This window comes from Trachypithecus francoisi, unplaced genomic scaffold, assembly GCF_009764315.1.
Source record: "Trachypithecus francoisi isolate TF-2019V2 unplaced genomic scaffold, Tfra_2.0 Lachesis_group2, whole genome shotgun sequence".
NCBI lineage: Eukaryota > Metazoa > Chordata > Mammalia > Primates > Cercopithecidae > Trachypithecus > Trachypithecus francoisi.
The window spans coordinates 175511728-175538773 of record NW_022681465.1 but is presented as its reverse complement, the minus strand read 5'-3'; the positions used below and the strand labels follow the sequence as shown (position 1 = coordinate 175538773).

General features: G+C 35.8%; 1 long non-coding RNA gene across 1 annotated transcript; it reads left to right on the top strand.

Annotated features, from left to right (window-relative positions):
* Positions 1 to 3524: 3524 nt before the first annotated feature.
* On the top strand, positions 3525 to 6980 carry LOC117064630. Its single transcript, XR_004429567.1, has 2 exons — positions 3525 to 3610; positions 6498 to 6980. It is a non-coding gene; the product is annotated as an uncharacterized LOC117064630 (long non-coding RNA).
* Positions 6981 to 27046: the final 20066 nt, after the last annotated feature.

The following is a 27046-nucleotide window of genomic DNA, read 5'->3' as shown; positions in this document are numbered from 1 at the left end:
AAGGAAAAAGATGTCTTCACTATTATATAAATATTAATCTATATGCTTTTGAAGGTTCCATAGTTATTCTTTTTTTACATATTTATGTCGTTAATCTATCTGGAATTTATCCTAGGGTGAAATTTAAAGTAGATATCTTTACTCCCCCCAAATGAATAGACAGTTTTCAAATATAATGTATTAAATAACCCACCCTTTTTTATTTGAATTGATACCTTTATTATATGCTTACATTTGATCTATTTATAGATGTTCCACTCCAATCCATAGATCCAATCCACTGTTTTTTCACACTGCCACTAAGTTTTAATTACTATAGGTTTATAATATACTTTAACCAATAGGATAATTTCTCTCTCATTATTAATCTTTAATGTAAAAAAGATCTAGGTTATTCTTGCTTTTTTTTTTCTTCTGGGTGATCATCGGGATTATCTTTCAAGTTCTTCAGGAGATCTCATTGAAACTTTTATTGGGATTATGTTAAATATTAGAGTAGTTCTTTGTCAGCATTTTCAAATTCTTCAAGGGTTATTTAGAATTCTAATCTTCTTGGGTTAAATATGATAATTTATGCTTTCTAAAATATACATTATCAAGGTTTTCACATATAGTAAAATATATTGACATTTTATGAAATACTTTCTTTTTTCTTTTTTCTTTTTTTTTTTTGAGATGGAGTCTCGCTCTGTCGCCCAGGCTGGAGTGCAGTGGCCGGATCTCAGCTCACTGTAAGCTCCGCCTCCCGGGTTTACGCCATTCTCCTGCCTCAGCCTCCAGAGTAGCTGGGACTACAGGCGCCCGCCAGCTCGCCTGGCTAGTTTTTTTTGTATTTTTTTAGTAGAGATGGGGTTTCACAGTGTTAGCCAGGATGGTCTCGATCTCCTGACCTCGTGATCTGCCCGTCTCGGCCTCCCAAAGTGCTGGGATTACAGGCTTGAGCCACTGCGCCCGGCCAGGGGGGTACACTTTTAAGATTGCAAATCACTGTCAGCAATACTCCACTCTATTTTCTAACCTTTGTTTTTCTGGGAGCAACTAAATTTCAATAAATATCATTTGACATGTTGTAAAAACAAGTTTAAATTCAAAATAATAAATATATACGTTTGTGCATGCACCCTCTCACACGCATTCACACACACATACACACACACACACACACACACACACACATGCATGAAGACTTCTTGTAAATATTATTTTACCCAGCTCTATTTTTGTAAGGATAAATGAAAGATATGACCCAGATTTCCTTGGGGAGAAAAGTTTTGGAATTAAACTACACATGATATGCAAAATAAATGAACTCAAACAAACTGCAATGCAGTGGGAGTTCTGCTTTCATGCTGTAAACTCATTTGTCAAAATAATAGATGCTATATCTACGTGGATGACCTATATGGCCTCTCATTAACTTGGTTTGATTAGACAGCTAAACTTTTTAGTAGAGTCTGAAGAAGACTCTCAGTATAATTGGGAGCCCAAAGTGGATAAACCAACACTAAACAGTAAGAATCTAAATTCATTATTCAAGTAATTTTTGATGCACAAAACCGCAGAAGAAATCGAAATTATCTCTGAGCATCTTTGTGCTGTGATAACAACCACTTATCTGTGTACACAGATAAATTGCTAGAACATTGGATAGTGCAACGTATTTAATAATAATGTGGAAGAAGCTGCTCATAAGAGCTGATTATATCTGTTGATTTTTCTGGTTATTTTTGGAACCCACTTAATAAGTGTTTATTGTTAAAGAACAATAGGAATAAAATCAATCATATATGTATGCTTTCAAATACTTATCTGTTCTAATTATTGGAGCCAACTTGAATTGCATCTTCTCTTTGGCAAATGACAGTTGAATTCATTGTAGAGGATACTCACATCTTTGACTCGTTAAAAATGATGACAATGGGCTGTTTTCAGTTTGTCTCTGTTGGTTGCCATAGTTTCCTAGGATACAATGACTCCCAGTTTCCATGGGCACACCACTGGCTAGGGCTGAAATGTTCTCTGTCATGATGCAAGGACAAATCTGGGAGCATCCTCTGTTTAAAACTGCATTTTTGAAAATTTCAAGATGGAAGCATTAATGAAAATAAAATAACAGCAAGGACTCCTTTTGTGCAAACAAGGTACAATAACAAAGAGATGGTGATGGCAGGCAAATAGCTATAACAATGAAATTCATCAAGAAGGCAGATGAAAAGGGAAAGGGATAAAGAAGGAAGGGGACATGGAGAAGGGGAGTTAGGAGCTGAGGGAAGAAACCATAGATTCTGTTAAATTATTTCTATCACATGAGTGAAACAGAAATTTTCAAAAATGGCCTAGTTAGGGGTCATTTATTCAACAGTAAAAGCACTTAGTTTATTCTTTCATTTTATGTTGACTGTAGCTTTTGGCATCTTTTTACCTCTTCGTTTGTGAGTGGCTCAATTAAAAGTAAACCATCTCTTAGCTGAAGAATTCCTAATCCTGAAAGCTGTTTCCTTTAGTGTTAAATCAAGCTCTGATCTTTTCTACAAATTCTCATGCTCACATTTTTTGTTTTATGTATGGATTTCCTTTGCCTCTTCTTGCCCGCTGCTCTCCAATTTTTGTATACCTTTCCTTTTTTTGTTTGTTTTCTGTGCTCAACAACCTACTTTCTCATAATCTTCATCCCAGTTGTTTTTTGTTTGTTTTGTTTTTTTAAACCTTACTGCTTTGTCAATGTGTTTGGTTTCCAGTTTATAGCTTTATGCTTTTTTGGGTCCTCTTTGCTGCCTGATTAATAAGTTGCTGAGATAATTTACTAAGCCGTTTTTGCTTTTCTGTGAGGCTATTTAATGTGTATATTGCTTGCTGCCACTGAAGTTCATTAAGAAATACCTCGTTTATTCATTATTTGCATTCATTGATATCACTTCATTGTAGGGGAGGAGATATATCTTTTCTGAACCCATCCAGATTTATGAATGGGTCCCTACAACAAAAGACAAATTAACAAAAGGGAAGCATGACATTTATTTTTAATGTAAGTTTTACATGACATAGGAGCCTTCATAAGGAAATGAAGACCAGAAGAAATGGCAGAACCCGTGTATTTTTTTATACTAGCTTTGAGGAGTAAGTGGATGAAATAGAGAAGATGATTGGATTTAAAAGTATGATTTAATGGTAATATAAACCAGGAAGAATTTAGTAAGAACTATTTGTTCAGATTCTTATTTGTGACCCTGTTATCTTTAGAGATAAGGATTTTACTTTCCTCTGCGTATAGGGAAGGCACCTCTCAAGTGAGGGTCTTATGACCTGCCTCAGTGTAAGGTCAGAGAATATTTTCTAGGATTTATGACCTGTATCAAGAGAGAAGGATGAGGGAAGGTGAAAGTGACCTTCCTGCTTCTGTTTTCTCAAACGCCAAGGTGCCACATTTTGAAGGTAGTGTGTGCTGAATTGCATCACCATAAACATTTCTCTTCTTTTCCAAAAGGTTGACAAGATCCATTTTTCTTGAAGCTATACCTGAAAATTAAAAATTTCCTCTTTTTTAAAGAGATATCAAAACAATTACAAGTGTGTTAATGCCATTTATACTCTGCTGGGTCATGAGCTTGGAGTAAGTACATTGACTGTCTTCAAATAATTCAGAATTTTTTTGAAAAGAATGGAAGTAGCTTAGGATATTAAGTTAAAGTAGTTGATTAAAGAGTTCAACTTAAGTGTACTTGTATATGGGTTGTTCTCAAACTATAGTGTGCATCACAATGACTGGGATGCCAACACAGATTGCTGTGCCCAATCACCGAATTTCTGGTTCAGTAGGCTTGGAATGGATCCAACAATTTGTGTTTCTAACAACTTCTCAGGTGAGGCTAGTGCTGTTTGTCAGGGGGCCACTCACTGAGAAAGACTGTTCTATATTAGATAGATCACAGTAATGTGATCACTGAACAGTTGAGGAAGCTGCTCAATATGATTAAAAAGCTTTTGGAAACTCTAAGTACCTTAGGTGCTCTCTTCCTTCTAGTAAGAAGGGCATTCAGCCCATCCACATTGAAAATGATGTAGAGAACTGAGGCAATTTTCAGAGTAATGTAACCACTAGAAAGCATGTTAACCTTGTTCTCTTGCCATTTTAGATGTTGTTTAGCTTGTTTTCAAGACTATATTATTGAGATAATTATCTTGTTTTTTATGATATTATTTATGTTAATAATGTGGGGTTTTCTTGTTTTGTTTTGTTTTGTTTTGAGACGGAGTCTCATTCTGTCACCCAGGCTGGAGTGTGGTGGCACGATCTTGGCTCACTGCAAGCTCCGCCTCCCGGGTTCACGCCATTCTCCTGCCTCAGCCTCCCAAGTAGTTGGGACTACAGGTGCCCGCCACCATGCCCGGCTAATTTGTTTTAGTAGAGATGGGATTTCACCGTGTTAGCCAGGATAGTCTCGATCTCCTGACCTCGTGATCTGCCCGCCTCGGCCTCCCAAAGTGCTGGGATTACAGGCATGAGTCACCGCGCCCGGCCATTAATAATGTTTTAAAATAAGTTGGTTGGCACACCCGTTGCTTTTGATGGCCAGAATGAACTTACCATGGACAATTTTCAAATAGTTAGGCAAATCTCTCAGAACGTACATTATCCTGAAGTGAAAAAAAAAAAAATTTCACTAACAAATCAAATTCAGTAGTTATAAATATTCCATAAACAATTATAGTTCATTTCTAGAACAGAAGGCCTATTCATATTAGGAAATTTATTGATAATACAATATGTTCTTGGATAAATGAAATAAAAAAAAAACCACCAATCATTTAAATATTGCCAAAAAGCTTTTTGGCAATATTTGCCATGTATTTCTGATGCCAAAAATTGAGAAAGTAGGAATACTGTAGATGGATAGTTCTTTAACATAAGAAATATATACATTCTGTCTATCTGTCAATCAATCAATCAATCAATCAATCATCTGGCCAATCTAATCTAAAGATAGATCTTTAACCAAAGTCAGAAACAAGAGAAGGATACTCATTATCGCTACTGTTTTTTACATTTTTATTGAGGTGCAGTTGATTTCTTTTACGATGAAATAAACTGCACATATTTAAACTGCACATATTTAAAATATGTAAGTTTTGACATAGGTGTACACTTGTGAAACAATTACTATGTGTAAAATAACGAACATATTCACTATCCCTAAAAAATTCCTTGCATCCCTTTGTAATCCTTACCACGTGTTCCCCTCACTGCTCTTGCCCTGGCCATTGCCAGAAAGAAGAGTACACACAAGGGATTCTACTTCTTTACAATGCTAGAAAATGCAAACTGATCTATAGTAACAGAAACCAGATTAGCAGTTATTGCCATGATTTTTCACCACTGTTTTGGAAACACAGTAGCCAACATTACTAAATATGAGAAAGAAATAAAGAGCAAAAATGTTTGAAATGAGACGAAAATAATTATTTAGAACAATGAATAGTATTGTTTACATAGAAAATCCAAAATAATTTAAAAGATTAGGAGAATTCAGCAAGCTAGTAGCTTCTAAAAATCAATCTGTAAAATTCAACATGTTTCTTATATATAAATAGTAATTAGATCATATAACTGAAAGAAAGTGTTTCTGATAGTGACTAAAAATTAAAATATTTAGATGCAAATTAACAAAAATTGTGAAGTCTGTATGTGGTAAATTGTTTTAAGCCCTACTATACATGTTCATTTTGCCTCAATTAATCTATACATTCATCCAATCCCCATGAAAATAGCAGTTTGTTTTGCCTAGAACCTGGAACCTAAAACAATGCTAAAATCTATCTTGAAAAATATAGTTGTGGCCAGGCATAGTGACTCACGCCTGTAATTCCAGCACTTTGGGAGGCTGAGGTGGGTGGATCACCTGAGGTCGGGAGTTTGAGACCAGCCTGACCAACATGGAGAAACCCCATCTCTACTAAAAATACAAAATTAGCTGGGCATGGTGGCACATGCCTGTAATTCCAGCTACTTGGGAGGTTGAGGCAGGAGAATTGCTTGAACCCAGGAGGCGGAGGTTGCAGTGAACTGAGATGGCGCCATTGCGCTCCAGCCTGGGCAACAAGAGCAAAACTCTGTCTCAAGAAAAAAAAAAAAAGGAAAAATAAAATATAGTTGTGGTTGTTATCCTGTAGGGTCATTCTCTCACTATTTTTTCTTCAAGATTTTTCCAACTTATATTGCATAACAACCACAACTATATGAAATATTATGGAAGCAATAAACACATCAAAGAAATATAATACGGAGAATCTTATCTGGGGTAAGCTAGGTAATAACAAAGTAACCCTGAAATCTTGAAGGTTTAACAGAATGAAAGTTTCTCGTTAATACTTCAAGTCTGTTATTGGTCAGTGAAGTGTAGGGGGCTCAGATCTGTGTAGTCATTCAGGAACGCAGTGTAATGTTGACTCACACGTTCTAGCAGTATCAACTCAACAAAGTTTTTCTTCAATCTTCCCAGGAGGGTAAACAACTTGGAGAATCACGAATATTTATTTCCTCTGTCTCAGCCTGGCAATGAAGTAATTAGATAAAAAAATGGCCTTGCCTAACTGCAAAGGGGTTGAAAAGCACTGGCTTCTCTGCACCCAGGAGATACTAGAAATGTTTGTGATAGAAAGTTCAGAAATAGCCCCCAATACAGTTAGCAATATAGTTTGCAATATAGGCGCTATGTCAGATTTATTGGAATAAAGGATATTACTCAATGGTTTGGTTGAAAGGCATCAAGCACTGAGCAGCAACATTTCTACCTCGCTCCTTGTACCAACATAAACGCCAAATGAAAAAGAAGTTTGAAAAGAAAGGAAGTTCTAGAAGAAAGAAGAAACAAATCTAATTTTCAAGTGACAAAGAACTTTCTAAGCAAACAAAATAGAATTCATAGATAAAAGTATGGACACCCAGAAGAAAACAGTGAGATGTTTAAGGTGGAATTTGGGGGGGGGGGGGGAAGAAAGGCTGATTTCAAACTTACTCATGATTAATTTTTTAAAGACGAATAAAATATCTTTTTTCTGTCTAAATAATACAAAATTTGATTATACCAAATACTAATATTTGGAGAAATGCATATTTCATTGTCAGGAGTGCAGACATTTTTGTTTATTTTTTCAAAACATATGTGTATGTATATATATTAAGCATACGTAATTTGTATATAAATTCTTTCCTCTTTTATTTAAAAGGAATTATAAGAATCTAACAGTGGTTAGTTTTCAGGGAAGATCCTATGGGGAGGGGAAAGTTTTACTTTTTTTTTAATGTTTGATTTTTACTAACCATATGTGCATACTAATTTTTTATGTTACTGTGAAGTTTATGTGGTGAGTTTTGTTTCTTTTTTGTGTATCTTAATATTTAACAAAAAAATTAGAAATTATATATATATATAAAATGACTAATAAAACCATTTTCTTCAACATCATTATTTTTCAGATCTTAAAGGTAAATAGGAATAAAGTAAAAAGTGAAATTACAGAATGATAGCCTGCAGTTATATATGGAGTATAATCTCTAATAAACTATTACAATCTTGATTCTCACTTTCTCTTATTTTCTTGGTGCATTTCCTATCAATTTCAAAGAAGCCTCATTAAATAAAGAATATATTTCTTTTTCTTTTCTTTTCTTTTCTTTTTTTTTTAGACAGAGTTGTGCTCTTGTTGCCCAGGCTGGAGTGCAATGGCATGATCTCGGCTCACTGCAACCTCCACCTCCTGGGTTCAAGCAATTCTCCTGCCTCAGCCTTCTGAGTAGCTGGGACTACAGGCATGTGCCACCATGTCCGGCTCATTTTGTATTTTTAGTAGAGATGGGGTTTCTCCATGTTGGTCAGGCTGGTCTTGAACTTCCGACCTCAGGTGATCAACCCGCCTCTGCCTCCCAAGTACTGGGATTATAGGCATGAGCCATGGCGCCTAGCCAATAAAGGATATATTTCAAAGTCAAAGTTCTTTGGGTAAACAGCTTTATGAACATTGATTTTTGCAATATATATGTATATAATTCATAGAGTAATTCCAAGATAATCTGCATACCCCCACAAGATATCTATATAGGATATGTATTGATGTGGTATTTGTAATCACACAATCACAGAAATACCACAAATGTTTCTTTGTTGGGCACAGGTTAAATAAAGCATGGTACAGCTATAAAATGGAAGTGTTACAGCATTTAAAGAGTGAAGCAAATATATAATTTATATGAATAATATCTAGGCCACAGTGCTATGTGAAAAAACAGTGTACAGCATACAGTATTTGTTTGAAATAATATACCCTCTATATGTACAGGCAGTGTGTGTGTGTGTGTGTGTGTGTAGTCTTATTCTCTAGGAACACAGTCAGTAACTGACAGCAGGTGTTGCTCTGATGAGAGTGGGAATGAGGATAGAAGATAAATGTATTATTCTTTGTTTAGCTTTTTATATTGTTTGATTTCTTTTGCCATGTAAAATATTATTTTTAAAAGTGAACCAACTAACCAATCAAAGAAAAGCACATATGTTCTGCCTTTATTACCTTAGACATATAAGCAAACAATATTAAGATAAATACACCTTAATTTTTGAAATCTTGTCTTTCATTAACTTTTTGTAAATGGTGATGTCTATGTTTTCATGTGTGGAAGTCATATTACCTTCATCCTGATGAAAATAACTTCTCCAGTCTACAAAGAATCTTATTCAGTCAAATTTCTTTTTCTTTAAACTCAATAATCTGAAAACAAATATTGTGGACAAATACAGGCTATTAAGTAGTGAAAATGGCTGCTCACGAAGAACCAAGTAGTACACTTGTCCCCAAGGTCCCCCCTTCCTGGCTCTTAGGCAAATCATGTCAACTGAGTTTCAGGCTCCCTCACCTCTAAAGTGGGCATGAGACACACATGCTGCCTTACAGGATTCATATACGCTATCTGTCAAGTGTGATGCAAACATGTACGAAGAGGCTTTACAAACTGTGATGTTCAATTCACATGTAAAGAGTTAGTGCTGATATTCTTTTACTGTCAGTAGAATGGATGCTCTAGAGATGTGTATAGAATATGGATATGTAGAATTAGGCATTAAAGTTTTGCCTCAAGCATATTCTAGTCCTGTACTCTGTTAAGTTATTTTAAAGAAAGGGAGATAGAACAGCTACTTAATAAAAAACCAGGAAGTACAGTGTCCTTGGAGAAGTTAGAAATCTGAGTTCTGAAAGCTCAAATGAAAGTCTCCCTGGCAGCAAGATGTTCATTCACAAATTGCCTCTACACCAAAGGAAAATCCAGGCATAGATCCAGAGAGGAATAAAACTCTATTAGAATTCAGTTACTGTTTATTTTGTTTAACTTTTTAACCCTCTGCTATTTAATTCCAGTTTTAATTACAGTGGAGGCAACACAAAAGCGAAATAAATTGGCTTTAAAAAATTCTGCATATATACATACCTGTCTATTACCAAAAAGTTAGCAAGAAAGATATAATGACACTAATTACCTTTTCGCTGTACTTGTCACATTGTGTTTAGTTTTCTCTTTTGCAATGACCTTTTGTTCAGTAGCTCTGGAAAACTAGGTGATCCAGTCCACTTTAACATCCCTGACATCTTATGAGCAAATGATAAGCAATATTTTGGGTGACTGCTGGGGTAATTACAAATTTAGTGATAATATATGCAAATCTCATGTGAAGGAAATTATAGGTCACTGTTGTTTGTATCATGCCATTTCTGTAGTGATAAAATAAATTGCTTTTAATTATCAGATTATTACCATCCTTAATTTTGATAATTCTAGGCTATCAAAACAGTGTTTTGAAGCACAAATCATATTATTTAGTTTTTCCAACAAGATGGCAGCACGGGGTTCCTCCATCATAATTCCAGCGAATACTTGAGAGTGTGTGTGCATGCGCATTTGATAAATTCCTAGCTACTACAGAGTAAACAAGGATTATTCATGAGTCTTGGGAAGATGAGCAGTTTCCTTTTCACTGGCCAACATACATATTTCATTCCCCGAAAGTTTCACTTCTGAATTATTCTGCATAAATATTGCTCTTCTTATAAGCTTCCCTGTCCCCTGGAGAGAAGTGAAATGGAAAGCCAATGAGAGAGAGTTAAGGCATATTGGATAACATAACAAATTCTCAAAAGTTAAAACCTTACGGTGCAATCCACATGGTTGCTGGTGTTTCCCCAGTCGTTTTCTCACTGAATGTTGGACAATAACATTGAAACTACCCTAGGAAGTAGATCAGACTGCATTCAGCCTTCAGCCAGCATTAAAACACCCATGCTTGGAAGCCTTTATTGCTCTTGAGGGCCCTGGAATGACATGAATCCTTGCTGTTGTGCCACCATTTGTTTGTAAAAATGAAATTCTATGTTCACCATTTTAAGTGAGGAGGTGACGTACATTACAGTTGGCTCTCTGTATCCATGAGTTCTGCATCCTCACAGTCAACCAATGTTGGGTGAATAAAAACAAAAACAATAAGTATAATATAGAAATAAAAGTAATATGAAATTTAAAAACCAATACAATATAACAACTATAACGACTATTTACAAAGCGTTTATACTGTTTTACGTATTAGAAGTAATCTAGATATATATTTTTTCTTTCTTTTTTTCTGTTAGAGACAGTCTCTTGTTCTGTCACCTAGGCTAGAATGCAGTGGTATGCTCAAAACCATGGGCTCAAGTGGTCTCGAGTGATCCTCCTGCTTTAGTCTTCCAAGCTGCTGTGACTACACGTGCATGCCGCCATGCCCAGCTATTTTTTTTTTTCATTTATTTCACTTTTTGTAGAGACAAGGTCTTGTTATGTTGCACAGGCTGGTCTCAAACCCCTGACCTCAAGCAGTCCTCCCACCTCAGCCTCCCAGAGTGTTGGAATTACAGGCATGAGCCATAATGCTCAGGCTAAACATGATTTAAAGTATACTAGAAGATGTACATAGGTTGTTTGCAAATGCATATTGATGTGTAGGATTAGAAATTAAAATTTGCCTCAAGCATATGCTAGGTCTATACTCAGTTATTCTAGAGAAAGGGGAGATACAACAGCTACTTAATTAAAAAAAAAAAAAAGAAAAGAGTCATTACAGTGTCATTGGAGAGGTTAGAAATCTGACTTTGGTATCCTCAGGAGTCCTCCAATGAATCCCCCAGGATACCCTGGGACAGCTGTATATACCGTTGACAGCTTTATTTGACTGGATATGGTTAGCAAGGTAATTACTTCACATTCGTGGCATTTAAGTCCATGTCTTTTCTTGTTTGAATATGATGATTGAAATAATTTTTAGTGTTTAGTGTTTACGGGAGAAATTCTCACTTATTCAAGACTCAGTAACTGAGATTCAATTGCTCTGTTCGTAAGTGACTAAGTTGAAAGGAAAAAAAAAACTACAAAACTCTTGTAGAATAATACATGTGAAAAAAAAAACCCACCTCATATAAATATAGCTAACTGTACTTGCAGTGTCACTCATCAAAAAGTCATTGTAGTGCTTACAGAAGCTACATTTCAGTCTAACACTAATTTTCCAAATTTGAAAACATTCTCAAATCCGTAAAGACAACCTAGTGAGCTATAAACTCAACATGTTTTCAAAACTCATAGTTATTTACTCTTTACTTACTACAAAGGGACTGAAGTTGTTCAGGGGAAAGATTTAACTTCGGTATTGTTTATAAACAATGTGACAAATACCTGTCTGCCTTTCTTTGTATTCCAAGGGCAGGGAGAGAACCTTCACGTATTTAAAGTGTCCTCTTCCTCACTTACCTGTTTTCTCACCCATGCTTCCTTAGTGTGTGTGTTTTTGAATTTTATGTATTTCTTATTTTATAGGAAACTGCCACACCCCTGCAACACTTTAGATAAGAACATTTTGAAAGAAATGTGAATTTATGGATTCAAATCTTTTTAGATAAAAGTTTCCATGGGTTCATTGATTATTTATATCTTTGAAAATTTATCTAAATTGTAACTAGGGGTGTTGTCCTTCTCTAGCCGTGACTACTGGGGAAAAAGTTTCAAGAGTCCCTCCTTTCTCCCCAAACAGAAATTGCAGTTGTTGATTCAGACTAAATTTTTAAAATTTTGATTCTTTGTGCCAATGCAATTTATATAAAAATGACTTAAAATCTTTCAAGTTGTATAGAGCTTGCAATATTCTATAACATATTCTCGACTAGGGCCCAGGAACTTGGAATTTTTAATTCGTTTCCCAGGTGATCCTGATAAACATGACTTATAGATGATTCTTCAGAGACAATTCTCTAAGGTAAGAATAATTTGTACTGGAACTTTCCAGAATAAATATGGCAGAAGCACATATTAGGCTTTTACTAAATAGATATATTAAGTATATACACATATATACACACATGCATATATATATACACACACACGTATGTGTGTGTATGTATGTGTGTACATGTGTGTGTGTATATATATAATGTCTATTGAAAGAATAAAAGATGGAAGAAATAAAAGAAAGAAGTTTCATCTCATTTGTATTCTTAACAATGTGCCCACTGTCTAGTCCTGTTTATATCATTAATAATGTGCCCATTGCCTTCATCCTTACAGTGGGGCACTTGAGGGAGGCGGAGTTACTTCCTTCCATCTCTAAGATGCTGATGCTTAGTTATCTTTTGGAATAGATAAGCCCTGACAAACAATGGATAGAATACATTTCCTCGCAAGCTTTATTTCTCACCAAGTCTACTTTGGTTCTTAGAATGATGGTTTTAATTCAAGTCTCCTGGTTTTAAAAACTATTCCTCTTTACAGACATCTGATAGTATCTTGAGCTCCCAACATTGGAAAGTTCTGCTTATTTGAACTGCAAAGGGAAGGCAGAACAGATGCCATGATTATTAGAGCCTTGGGTAATTCATGGTGGGCAATAATCTGACACCTACTTTAGCTGACTGTGATCTAAAGGTGGAAAGTCCTAAATATGAATATGTAAATTCCAGGGAGCTGCTAAACTGTTTTTGGCAGTCTTGGTAGGCATTCATCTGAGACATTTTGTAGAGTATCTGTAAAGCAAAGCATTTCTTCAGTGAGTGGGCAATTTCTATTCTGATGATCCCAGAGATGTTCTATCAGAAAATTAACAGTGAGTTAGAGTAAAATATTGTAGGGACCCATTCTTCCTCCGCCCTTCTACTTTCCTCTTGTAGAGAAGAGTGCACAGAATGTCTTGTGTGTCCTTCTACAGCCCCAGAGAAAACAGGGCAATGAGTACCCCTACTCTGTCCCAGCAGGTTCTGTGGAGCCTTGAAGTTCTTGGGAACTTGTATCAAATGAAGAAAGCTGGAGGAAGAAGGGAGAACAGAAACTGAAATGAATTTTACAGAAGGGAAGGGTTTATCATCCATTGAATGATGGTTGTGGATTGATTCTCTCCATAGATGTATGTTGTGTTGTTCCGCATCAGCCAAGGCCATGACTCTGACTTCTGTCCTTTAGCTTGTTCTTCCTAAATCTCGCCAAGAGAATGTAAAAAGAGACACTAAGGGACCTTGGTATCTGCAATTCTCATAAACCTGACAGGCAAAGGAAATTTTAAAGAAATATTATTTCTGTTTCAAAGTTACCCATCAAGTCTGTGTCAGATCTTGGAGTAAAAAAATTCAAAAACTTGCTTCTCAGATCAAGACTTTAGCTATCAAAAATTCTGATGACCCTATGAACTCAATGAGAGAATTCAATAGAAACTCTAGTTCTCATTCAGAAGGCCATTTAACAGAGGTACAGACTAGAAATTTTAATATTTGAAAACTGTTGTATTTTGGATTGAAAAATTGATTTACAGTAGATTTTAATGCTCCCAGCAAAAGATTTTTGGCATTTTATATCCCACTGTTTGTCACTTTTTTGGTACTGACACAACTATAAACCTTGATTATAGCTTCATTTCCAGTTCATATAGACTTTGTACATGTAATCTTCATCTCCTTTTTCTTCTGAAAATTGAGAACATATTAAAACTAACCTTAAAATTTCTGTAAAGCAAAAATATCAAAAGTAATCATAATGATATATCCTGTGTGATGAACCATGAAATGATATTAAAAGATAATAACCAGATTTGTGGAAGGCACACTATATATAAAGAAATATGGTGCTCCATGCAAGATTGACCAGTATATTTCTAGTGAATATGTCCTCATATATTCTTTTTCTACTGTGTAAGAAAGTACTTTTTTAAAAATTTAACTCTGTATTTTGAGATCATTGTAGTCACATGCAATTCTAAGAAATAATACAGAAAGTTACTATGTATGCTTTACCCATTTCTCATAATGTAACATTTTGTAAAACTATAGTACAATGTGACAATCAGGATATTGCCAACGATATAATCAAGATGCAAAACATTTTCATCACCACAAGGATTCCCCACATCGCCCTTTTTCAGCTGCACCCATCTTCCTCCTGCCTACTCTCACCCCTTAACCACAGGAAATCATTAGTCTCTTCTCCGTTTCTATCATTTTGTCATTTCAAGAATGTTACATAAATGGAATCGTACAGTAAGTGGCCTTTTGAAACTGGCTTTTTTCGTTAGGATAATTTTTGGGAAATTCATACAGATTGTTTAGTGTATCCGTAGTTTATTCTATTTTATTACTGAGTAGTATTCCATGATAAGGATGTCAATCAGAATGTTTAAGCATTTACTCATGGAAGAGTGTTTGGACTGTGTCCAATTTTTGGCTCTTGTAAATAAAGTTGCTATTATCATTCATATACAGGTTTTGGTATGAGCACAAGTTTTCATTTCTCTGGGCTAAATTAACAGGACTGCAATTATTTGATCATATGGTAGTTGCATGTTTAATTTTTTAAGAAACTGTCAAACTGTTTTCCACAGTGGGTGAACCATATTACATTCCCACCAGCAATGAATGAGTATCCAGTTTCTTTTTACTTCTAGTGTGGTTAGGAGTTTACAGTCCCCACTAGGCTCCACTGATACTTCTCTTGCTGGAAAGGATGATAGTGCCTTATTACTGCTCCCTACATAGTCTCTGCTGACCAGGGGAGACATGGGGTGGAGTGGGGTGATCTGATTACCATTAGACTGTGATGAAAGTTCTTACTCTCTATCAGGCCTCCTCTGATACTACCCCAGTGGGGAGAGGGATAGACATCTCATTGCTGCCAGGCAGGGGTGGAAGTTCAGGATCTCCATTCAACCTTATCTGATACCTCCCTAGCAGGAAAATTGGTGTGCCTCACTATACAACTTCAGCTCTGTACCTGGCCTCTTCTGATATGGATACAGATTGGGACATAGTTTTCTGTGGTGTCTGGCTAGAGTAGTACAGTTATTGTCAAAGGTTTTATGTCTTGCTAGGCTGTCCCTTTCCTGGTCCTTTGGCTTGAACCAGCAAGTTTTTGTTGGGACCTTTTGTTTTTGGCCTGTGAGTGTTGACCTTACTGCATGATATGGTTTGGCTGTGTTCCCACCCAAATCTCATCTTGAATTGTAGCTCATATAATTTCCGTGTGTTGTGGGAAGGACCTGGTGGGAGGTAATTGAATCATGGGGGCGGGTCTTTCCCATGCTGTTCCTGCGATAGTGAGTAAGTCTCACAAGATCTTGATGGTTTTATAAGGGTAAGTTTCCCTGCACAAGCTCTCTCTTTGCTGCTGCCATCCATGTAAGACATGACTTGCTCCTCCTTGCCTTCCACCATGATTGTGAGACCTCCCCAACCATGTGAAACTGCGAGTCCGTTAAACCTCTTTCTTTTGTAAATTGCCCAGTGTTGGCAATGTCTTTATCAGCAGCATGAAAACAGACTAATACACTGGGTTTCTGGCTTTTTCAGCTCCATCTCTGGGTATATGCAGCAAAAAGAAACCCTAGAGAACTCACCACTGTAACTTTCCATGGGTTCTCAAGATCTCTAGGCAGAAAACAGCAGAAAGGATAGTCTCTTTCCAACTTTCAGAGTTTTCTTGTATTTGTTTTCTATATAGGATATACGGCTAATAGTTGTACTTTGCAGGAGGCATAAGGAAAATTGCATCTACTCCATTTTCCTATCAGTGAAAGTCCTCATACATTTTAAACAAACATGTTAGTTCAACTTTCTATAAGATCATTAAGTAATTAGCTTGATTCCTTCATTCACCCAATCAAAAAGGATTTATTGAGTTTCAAGTCTGTACCAGGTACTAGACTAAGTAACAGAATACAAAAATAAATAAGATACAGTCCAGGCCTCATGAAGTTCACAGTATAATAAATCATCAAGAAATACCAAAACGCGAAGCAAAATCAAACCAAACCAACAAAAACCAATCACAACAATATAATAACAATAGCCATAGTGATACGCATAAGACATCATATTTGGTGAGATGTCCTCTCAAAACTCTAAACTCCCACCCCATGACCCTTATATTCCAGTAGTCTTGGAATGATGTGATACATGGCACAGGCAAGTTCAATGGATATTTTTTAGACCTCTTATTGGAATATTAAATGGAAAAAATTAACATAATAATTGCATCACAATTCTAAGTCAGATTATGGCATATGGAAGCTAAAAATGCTCCTTGCTGGTAAGGTTTCAATCTCTGGAACAACCTTTAGTCATTAAAGGTAGTTGACAAGTATTTCTGTTCTGACTTTCCCCTAATTTCTTTTTTGTGCTCTCTGATGCAAGATTTCTGGCTTTCTTGTCTCCTCCCAGGTTGCAGATGTGGGCATCACTGTTTGCTCTTAGTGATCCTTGAGCACATACTTATGAATTTGGTTTTTAGAGTATTCGGAAATTGATGACATATATTATCATAAGAGGTGGTGAAGCAAAAATACTGTAGTTGTTAAATCTCTGGGTTTCTTTTTTGTTTTGCTTTTCTCTGAAGATGGCTTAACCCTATATGATTTCCTCCAGCCCCACTCTGTCCTTCAGCACTTTCCCATTCCTATTCAATATCCATCTTTCTCTTTCATACTGTCTTTTGTAGTTATTAACCAGGATCCTCTCCTGGTGAGAGTGGCCCTCACTCTTGCTTGATCTAGCATACTTACTAACACATATGCTTCCTATGACTTTTCCTACTCCTGCATATTCTACTTTTGGTATCTTTGCAAATCAGTACCTGACCCAGAAGAGTTTTTCAAAAAAATACGTGTTTCCTTTTAATTCCAGAGTCTCTAATTCTATTTCTTTTCTTCCAATTCAGAAAATTTTATTTCTTCAAAATTTAAAGACATTATTCTGTAGTTCTGCTTCTCTGAGTTTATTATAAAACCAGAGCCTAGAATTGTTTGGGTCTTATTGGTTCCCTGCCCAATATTCCCCAGTTAGTTAACTCAATATACAACAACCTTGATAAATTATTAGAATATTATACAAGCAATGTTTTCTCTCTGCCTTCCCTATGTTTGGGAAGATCATAGTTTTAATGTCTTTATTCTTTTCTTTAGAAAATATGTGAGGTCTGAGTATCTGTCTCTTTGCACTTAACATTTCCACCCAATTAAATGCTCAGCCAGCAGACACAAGGGGGAAAAAAGGAAGAACTGATAGCTACTAGGACATACACGAGAAAGAAAAGGGCAAAAGGGAAATTCTGACTAGTAAATTGTCACAGCACATCACTTAACTAAAGTGGCACTACTTGAGAGTAAGCTTTGGCTACTCAGAGAGGTCTTCCTAGAATTTTCTGTTCTCATGAAGATCTCTTCAGATAAGTGTAGATTTCATCAGAATGAATAACTTTACCTCTGAAAGGGTACTTACTAAAATGAATTTGTTTTGCATATCTATTCCTATTAGGCTAACATAAAGTAATACTTAGGTGTTTTGAAAATCAGCTTGGAAAGACAATCTCTATGCTTATGTTTACAAAAACAACATGCTATATTTTACAATGTTTTTTAGTTGGTGTCAAAAATAGTTCAGCTCTGCAATGAGGCACTGTAATCAGATTTGCTTTAGCATGACACACAAGCTAAAGAAACCAAGTCCTCAGCATTGCTGCTAACAGAATGATGAATCCAGCATTCTAAACTTTTAATTAGTTGGTAATGCTTAAGTAGACAATCAAGATGTGGTTTTATCATTTATATTTTGTAATGGTTTTCATTTTGACCAAAGTTTTTAGGTCTGCTCCAATTACTGCCCTAATTCCCTCATGCCTACTATTAGTATTCCTTAGGTCTTTAAAAAACATATATAGATTAAACTGCTGTAACAAATCCCCACATGTATAATGGCTCACACACAATAGACATTAAAAATTCTTGCTCATATCACAGACTGGAGTTGGTAGTTAGTAGGTGGCTTTTCTCCAAATTATGATTTAGGAATTTGGGTTCCTTCCAACTTTTGCCACTGCCATCTGCTAGAAACTGGTTAAAATTGGCGACCGACCAAGAGAGATACATCCACTCTTAAAACCCATGCCCGGAAGTGATGCACATTATTTACACTTGCATTCCATTAGTGATAACTAAGTCACTTAACCCTGCCTAACTGCAAGAGCGACTGGGAAATGTATTCCAGCCATGTGCTCCAGACATAATCTGACTATAATGGAAGGAAAAAACACTGGTCTCTGCCACATGTCTACAAGTTTTTCCTTTAAAAAAAATTAGCTATATTTCTGGAGATCAGTCTTTAAGGTGCATATCTCCAGTAGAAGTTCACTAGGATTTTCTATGTTTAAATTTTGGTTCAGATAAGAGATCTCCCTTGGGAAATGATATGATTCCTTTCCAAATTTTGATAAGATTTTACATCTAGATAAAAATGACCATGAAGATGTTAAATCAAAGATGTCTACTTTTATTTTCATCACGTTTTTTGAGGCTTCTCTGAACATTTTGTCTGAGAAAGGCCTGTGGGATCACACCCATGAATTTGAAAGATTTGAAAATTAGATGTGTAAAGTGAATTCAATTTTTGTTGTCCATGAAACGGATTCTGTCAACAATTAATTATTAATTATCATTTGTTTTTAAGGAACTATTAAATGACTAGCACTGTTTAAGGTGCTAATGGAAATGTAAAGACTCATCCTGTGTTCTGAAAATCCTCAATATTGGGTTCAGAATATGTGAAAATGGTGGAAGAGACAAACAAAAACATACAGAAAGTGATTTCATGGACAGGCCTAGCATTAAAATTTGTTACAGATTTAGTAAAGCAACACATCCATTGACCTCATATTACATATGACATGGAGTGTTAAGACTCATAGGTATGTCACAGGAATTTGCCAGCTCTGATGTATCTGATATTTGAATGTTAATGCAGTAAAAAATACACAACTCCATTGGATTGACTTAAGGATTCTCAAGCATCAAAGAACAGTAAGAAAAAGTCACCACATCAAGAGTGATTCTCAAATAAATCCTGACATTAAAAACAGTTTCCACCATTAACAGTACATATTTATGGATAAGTTTTAGACATTTGTTTATATTATATTAAAAACTTACATGTTATATGTTTAAACTGGTCTCCTGATCTCTTAAGTGACAATATTCATTTTGGATAGATCTGTAATTCATAAAAGTCTTCTACTGTTGGAATGGTATACTCTTTGTCACCAGAAAAGACTGCCCAGTGCGGTGACTCAGTTAGAAGTTTAACTCTCAGTTACCTAACAGAGGGCACAGTTCCATCATTATTATTATTTTTAAAATTTGCCTTTATTTATTAATTTGATGTACTAGTAAAGAAAAGGAGAATCTTTTTCTGTGATAGTTTTTTTTGTTGTTGTTAATTGAGGTGAAATTCACATGACACACAATTAACCACTTTAAAGTGTACTATTCAGTGGCATTTTTTTTTTTTTTTTTTTTGAGACGGAGTCTCACTCTGTCGCCCAGGCTGGAGTGCAGTGGCCGGATCTCAGCTCACTGCAAGCTCCGCCTCCCGGGTTCACGCCATTCTCCTGCCTCAGCCTCCCGAGTAGCTGGGACTACAGGCGCCCGCCACCTCGCCCGGCTAGTTTTTTTGTATTTTTTAGTAGAGACGGGGTTTCACCATGTTAGCCAGGATGGTCTCGATCTCCTGACCTCGTGATCCGCCCGTCTCGGCCTCCCAAAGTGCTGGGATTACAGGCTTGAGCCACCGCGCCCGGCCTCAGTGGCATTTAATACATTAACAATGTTGTACGACTACCACCTGTCTCTACTTTCAACCTGTATCCATAAGTTATCAATCTGCATATCCCCCTTACCCAGCCCTCTGCAACTGTGAGTCTCTCCTGTCTCTATAGATTTGCCTATTCTAGACATTTCATATAAAAAGAAGCATACAATATGTAATCTTTTGTGTTTGGCTCCTTTGACTTATTATAATGTTTTTGAAATTCATACAAGTTGTTACGTGTGTCAAAACTTCATGCATTCTTTATGGCCAAATAATATTCCATTGGATGTTTACGCCACAATTTGTTTATCCATTCATTTATAACCAGGTTTCATTATTGAGGCTTTATTAATTGCATACAGTATGGCTTAACTTAAACAATGACGTATTTTGTGCAGCACAATCCAATTTTATTTTTAAAAGTACATACATACAAAAAGAAAAAAAGAAAAAGAGAATGAAGGAGGCGACAGAGAAGAAAGATAGAGACAGAAAGGAAAAACACTTGGAAGGATGTATTTCAAAATTATTTTCTGAATTTTCTGAATGTTTGCAATCAGCATACATTAATTTTATATTCAAAATAACTATCAGTAAGCACATATGCAATATCAACTCTATAAATGGCAGCATTTTATTGCATGCAGGCAGTTTCCAGGCTTTAGTGTGGGAAAGAAGAAACCAAGCTGAGACTGGTGGTCTCACTGAGTTGAGGAGACAGGGATCAGAGAGACTAACACAGCTAGAACTGGTGAGGCAGAATGCCAAAAGATAGGAGCTACACAGAGAGAGATCTCCATAGATCTGCATACAGATCACCTAGAGTCTTTGCACAGCTAGAACTGGTGAGGCAGAATGCCAAAATGATAGGAGCTACACAGAGAGAGATCTCCATAGATCTGCACACAGATCACCTAGAGTCTTTGGCTCAATATTGATCTGCACAAATGCAACAAGGACTTGCTTGACAACAGGAGAACAACAGAACACTAGAAGGAAATAGATACAATAATCTCCAGAGCTCACACAGAGCTGATAATTGTTTGCATTCTCAGCAGCAGAGTGAAATAAGCTCATAATCCATGGGCATCAAATAGTAGAATCTTCAAAAGGATATTACCTTAGAAGTAGTATACTTAGAAGTATATTAGCCCTAGACTAAAGACTGCTCTAGACTCTCCCTAAACAAAGAATAAAAGAAAGCCTAGAAAGATCCAAATGATTTCAAGTGACTTAACTGTATACTCCACCCAAAAAAAAAAAAAAAAACCCAACACAACTTAAAATAATACAATGCAACAAACAAAAATGTAAAATTAATACTGTATTGCATGCAATTACATGTTTCTTTGTGGTTTTCTTTGGGTTTATTTTGTTTTAAGTTGATTGGGCTCCTTGTATCTTGGGATTAATATTTTTGAAAATCACACTTGAGAATATTTGGACTATTATTTGTTTTCTGCCCATTTTTCCCTCTTCTCTGCTTGTCCTTGCAAGTATGTTGGACTACTTGACATTATTCTTATGTCACCGAGATTCTGTTCATTTTCTTTTAAGAATTTTTTTATTTCTGCACTTAAATTAGGATTTTTAAAAATTGATCTGCCTTCAAGCTCACTGATTTTTTTCTGGTATCTTTGATTTGTGTTTAATAAAATTTTCACTTCAGGTATTTTATTTTTCAGTTTTATAATTTCTATTTTTAAAATACAATTTCTGGTTTTCTGTTGAGATCCCTCATCTGTTCATTCAACATGTTCATCTTTCCTTTAAATTCTTGAACATATTTACAATACATTTTTTAGTGAGTTTATCTGTTAATTTCAACAGTGGTGTCATTTCTATAATTTTTTTCTATTGACTAATATTTTCCCCCTAGTTTTAGTCACATTTAGGTCTTTGCTTGCCTCATAATTTTAAAAGTTAATATTAATTACTATAAGCTGTGGAGGCTATATAATTGAGAATCTCAGTTGTGTTTTCTTCCTTTAATAGAGTTGGGTCTTCTGGAAGGCAGTTAATTTATTGAAGGGTCTTCTTGAATTCAAAAAGTCTTGTTTTATTTTTTTCTAAGGCAATTCTAGAGTAGTTCTTTTTTTCTTTTTTTTTTTTTTCTTTTTTTTGAGATGGAGTCTCGCTCTGTAGCCCAGGCTGGAGTACAGTGGGGTGATCTCAGCTCAATGCAAGCTACACCTCCTGGGTTCCCGCCATTCTCCTGCCTCAGCCTCCTGAGTAGCTGGGACTGCAGGTGCCCCCACCATGCCTGGCTAATTTTTTGTCTTTTTAGTGGAGATGGGGTTTCACCGTGTTAGCCAGGATGGTCTCGATCTTCTGACCTCGTAATCCACCTGCCTCAGCCTCCCAAAGTGCTGGGATTACAGGCTTGAGAGTAGTTCTTCTTCTAAGGTTAGAGAAGCTCTATTCATAAGGTGTATTCTTATTGGTATCTCAATTGAGTATTCAGCAGATTCAGAAATACCTCTCTCTACAAAGGATGATTGGAACTCCAACATCTCACAGCACTGTGAAATCTCCAGAATGTGTTTTCAGCTCCTCAATTCCAGAAACTGTTTTGTGCCAAGGCTTATGGAATATTGCCTACATGGACATGCATAGCTTAGTATTTAGCTAGACTCAAGGGGGTCTTTATGCAGATTTCTGTGCAGTTTTTTTTCCTTCTATTTGTGGTCTGACAAATTCCAGCCTTTTTAGCAGCCCTGAATTCTAAGTCCTCTACTTAGCTAGACCCCTCTCATCTGTTGCAACTGTCCTTTTCTGTATTACGATTTTGAGAGTACCCCTAGGCAGAAAGCCAGGGTGGATATGGTGCTCCACCCATGTTTTCTTGCTGTCAAGGATAATGGCCAGGTACCATTAATTGTGCAATGGCTGAAAACAGTTGCTTTAGTTAGTTGTGTCAAGTTTTATAGTTATTTACATTACGAGTTGTAAGTATGATACCTGTTAGACCATGATAGCCAAAATTGCAAGTTGCTTATTTACTTTTGTTTTCCAGACAAGCTAACATTGCATCCAAATTTCTTCACTGAGTATTTATTATGTTTTAGAATGCTCTTGCCTCCATCTTTCCTTGGTCTTGTCATCATGCAGATCTCCATTCAAATATTACCTTCTGTGATCACCAGATCTAAAATATGAGCTCCTCTAGTAACTATTTCAAGACACTTTTATTTTCCTCAGAGCCTTCATTACCACCTGCAATTACCTTGTTTCTTTATTTGTGTGTCTTAATCACCTGGGTTTTTCACTAGCATGTTAACTCCTTAATAGCAGTGACCTTTTCAAACTTGTTTACCACTATACTCCCAGAGCTAGTACAGTGACTGGCACTGGTGGATGTTTAAGAATGTTGGTTAAGGGCATGGTGGCTCACACCTGTAATCCCAGCACTTTGGGAGGCTAAGGCGGGGGGATCACCTGAGGTCGGGGGTTCAAGATCAGCCTGGCCAATATGGTGAAACCCCATCTCTACTAAAAAAAAAGTACAAAAATTAGCTGGACGTGGTGGCAGGTGCCTGTAATCCCAGCTACTCAGGAGGCTGAGGAAGAAGAATCACTTGAACCCAGAAGGTGGAGGTTGCAGTAAGCCGAGATCGCCATTGCACTCCAGCCTGGGTGACAAGAGCGAAACTCCATCTAAAAAAAAAAAAAAAAAAAAAAAAAGCATGTTAGTTAAATAAAGAGAGAGAGCAGAAAGTTGCCAAAGTCCTTAAACCCTGGATTAACCAGGTGTTTAGTAAATACCTACCCCTGTCTAATGTGCCATGGAGCAACTCATGTGAAGCAGGTTTAGGTTTCAGATGTCTGAACAGGCTATTTCATCCTGAATCTTCTTGAGGGTTCACCCTTCATCTGGCTTGGGTAAAGTGTGCTCACCTTATGTTGAAATTGAGCATAGCATACTTTCTGTCAGTTTATTTCATTTAGTAATTCATATTTTAATAACGTTTTACAGAAGCATATACTATATCAGAAAACCACATTCTGTAACTGGATGTATTAGCAGAAATTTTATGAAGATGTCCTTATGATTTAATGATTATTTAAATAATTAATATTTGGCAAACATACTTTTGTTTATGAAACTTCTGTTTAAAGTTTGAAGGGTAAGGAAAAAAATCAGAAATATTTCTTAAACTAAAAATATAAGTAAAATCTAAAGTAATTTCAATGTTTTCTACTACTATGTATTTTTAGTTTTTTATCCACAGAGCCTAAAAATCTATTTTGCTTTTTTCTGAATTTCTAGTTTATCCCTCCATAAAGTCATACATTTTGTTTCCTTATATATCTGATCATGTTATTGCTCTTTCCAAATGAAATTATTTTCCTGTTTTAAATAACTTATATGCTTATAAAGTCACTTATAAACATTTATTTCACATTTACATTTGTTTTAATCTTTTAAGACTAGGTACTTGCAATGAACAGAAATCAAATAAAGATATATAATTTTAGCACATCCCATATATTTTGTCTTAAATGTCAATACAGAAAATATTGGTTACAACTTTTGGTCACAAAATAAATCTCAAAAGGGTAGGAATATGCTACAATATTAGAATATAAAGAAAACGATTCTAAGTTTCTAGATCATAATTTTCCTTGTAGTAGATTTTAAAATTGAGAAGTATTCTTTCCAGAGTAGTAAGATGGAAGAGCCTATAAACATCTATGTAAACTAGTGCTTTAAGAATGTACAACTACAGGCACAATTTTGGCTTTCTTCTTTGTATTAAATGCCTTGGAGATCAGTGAGGGCTTTTGTAGCATCTGTTGAAAAATAGTATGTTATGCTTAAGACATGCTGAAGAAATTGGAGCAGTATTTTCAGCACTCTACTATGACTTGATGAGAAACCAGTGAGAGCAACAATATAAGGTGCATGTCAGGAAAAGGAGCGTTTTGAAAAGTTTGAAAATATTGACATGAATTGTCTTTCAACATGTTTAGGGAAGCAAGGTCTTCTTAAAGTTTTAATGTTAGAGCACTGAGACAGTGCGTAGATTCTCCTCACAGCATGATGAGCCAGGACCAGATGTGCTTATGGAGCAAGTTTCCTTAATGCACACTGCATGGAAAACGATTTTCAGAATGTAGGTCTTTGTTTCATAAAGCATCCATTTCAATTAATATAAAACCAGAATCAGATTTGGCAATGATACAGCAAATTAGATTCAGCACACTCTGTTCTTGGTGGAGACACACCCCGAAAACCCTCAAACTGGGGTTTTAATAGGAATTTTACATTCTTTGTCTATTATCTTTGGTTTTAAAATCCAGCAGTTGTTCCTTTTACTGAAGTATTATCTATAAGAGTCCTTGTTTATCATAAATACAAGGCTAATTAAAAAGGTTGAAAATGGATCTATGTGGCATGTAAAAGACAAATGGGAAATCTTGAATTTCGATCTCCTTCAGTGGTACTCAGAAACACCTCCAAACTCATTTATTTGTCATGAGATGATGCCTATTTGAGAAAACTGGATCATGCCTCTCAGTACATCATAGACATAAACATACCACCTAACAAATAATCTATAGTCCCTGATAACTGACAAAACACATCTACATAACCTTCATGGTGGAAGGATGGAGAATCCTTTGTGCTACGCCTGTTTTCACATGTACCTTCCTCCTCCATATTAGCTCTCTAGAATTTTGTGCAGCAATGCCAAAGTTCTCTAGTTCAGGAGGCTAAACAGAGCTATTCATTATTCTTTTATTCTTTATTTTCTTACTTTTGTTGGTTAATTTTAGATGAGATATTCAATGTTCCCACTGAGAAGTGGCTATTAGGTAAGGATCTTGGAGACTTGACAGTACTGGTCACATGGGTATGGAAGATTCCATACTGCATTCCAGGCTGGGGAAGTGGCAAGTGCAAAGACCCTGAATCTAGTAAATATCACTGGTCTTAGATTATGCATCCTTTATTAATTCATTCATTTTCTTATACATACATCCACTTATTTAACATCTCGTGCATAGTTACTATTTATAAGGCTTTGAGTTAAGCATAGGAAAAAACTGAGGTAAACCGTGCCTACTAACTATGTCAACTAATATAAACTTTTAGATTCAAATGTAAGTAAAACATGGATAGTGTGTCATTTTTTCCCTCTGCTCTAAACACAACAGGCTCTTTGATCTGCCTAGTGCCAACCATACACAGTTCTACTTCATGCTTTTGCACTTTGTCATTCTGCCTAAAATGTTATTTCCCCATTAACACATGCTTAGTATCCTGGCTGCCTCCAGAATGTTCTTTTAAAAGTACCTTTCCAGTAAAGACTTTATTGGTCACCTCAGCTAAAATGTTGCCCCTACAATATTATTTTCCATTTTCTGCTTTACTATTAGTTTATGCTTAGCATGTTGCATCTAACATGCTCTACATTATATTTATTTTGTTTCTTGTTTAACTCCTTCACTAGAGTGTAAACTCTGTAAGAGTGAATTTTTTTGGCCTCTTTTGCTTATTTTTATTCCTCCAATGCCTAGAACAGTTCATGACATATGATAGAATGTTCTGTAATATTTATGGTCAAATGTTAAGTGAAATGTTATGGTAAATTTGTTAAGTGAACAATGCAAAGTGCAGGACAACATGTAGAGTTTTGTGGGAAAAGTGATGAAAATAAGCGCGTGTGTGCCTGTGTGTACACAAAACAGCCCTGCAAGGGGTCATGAAACAGCAAATCACTGGTTAAATAAAGGCTGAGAACAGGGTATTTGGAGACGGAGGTTGTTCACTGTATATTTTAAAATACGTTTCAACTTTGAACTATGTGAATTAAATATCTATTCAAAACATCAGTTAAAAGTAAAATAAAATAATCACAAA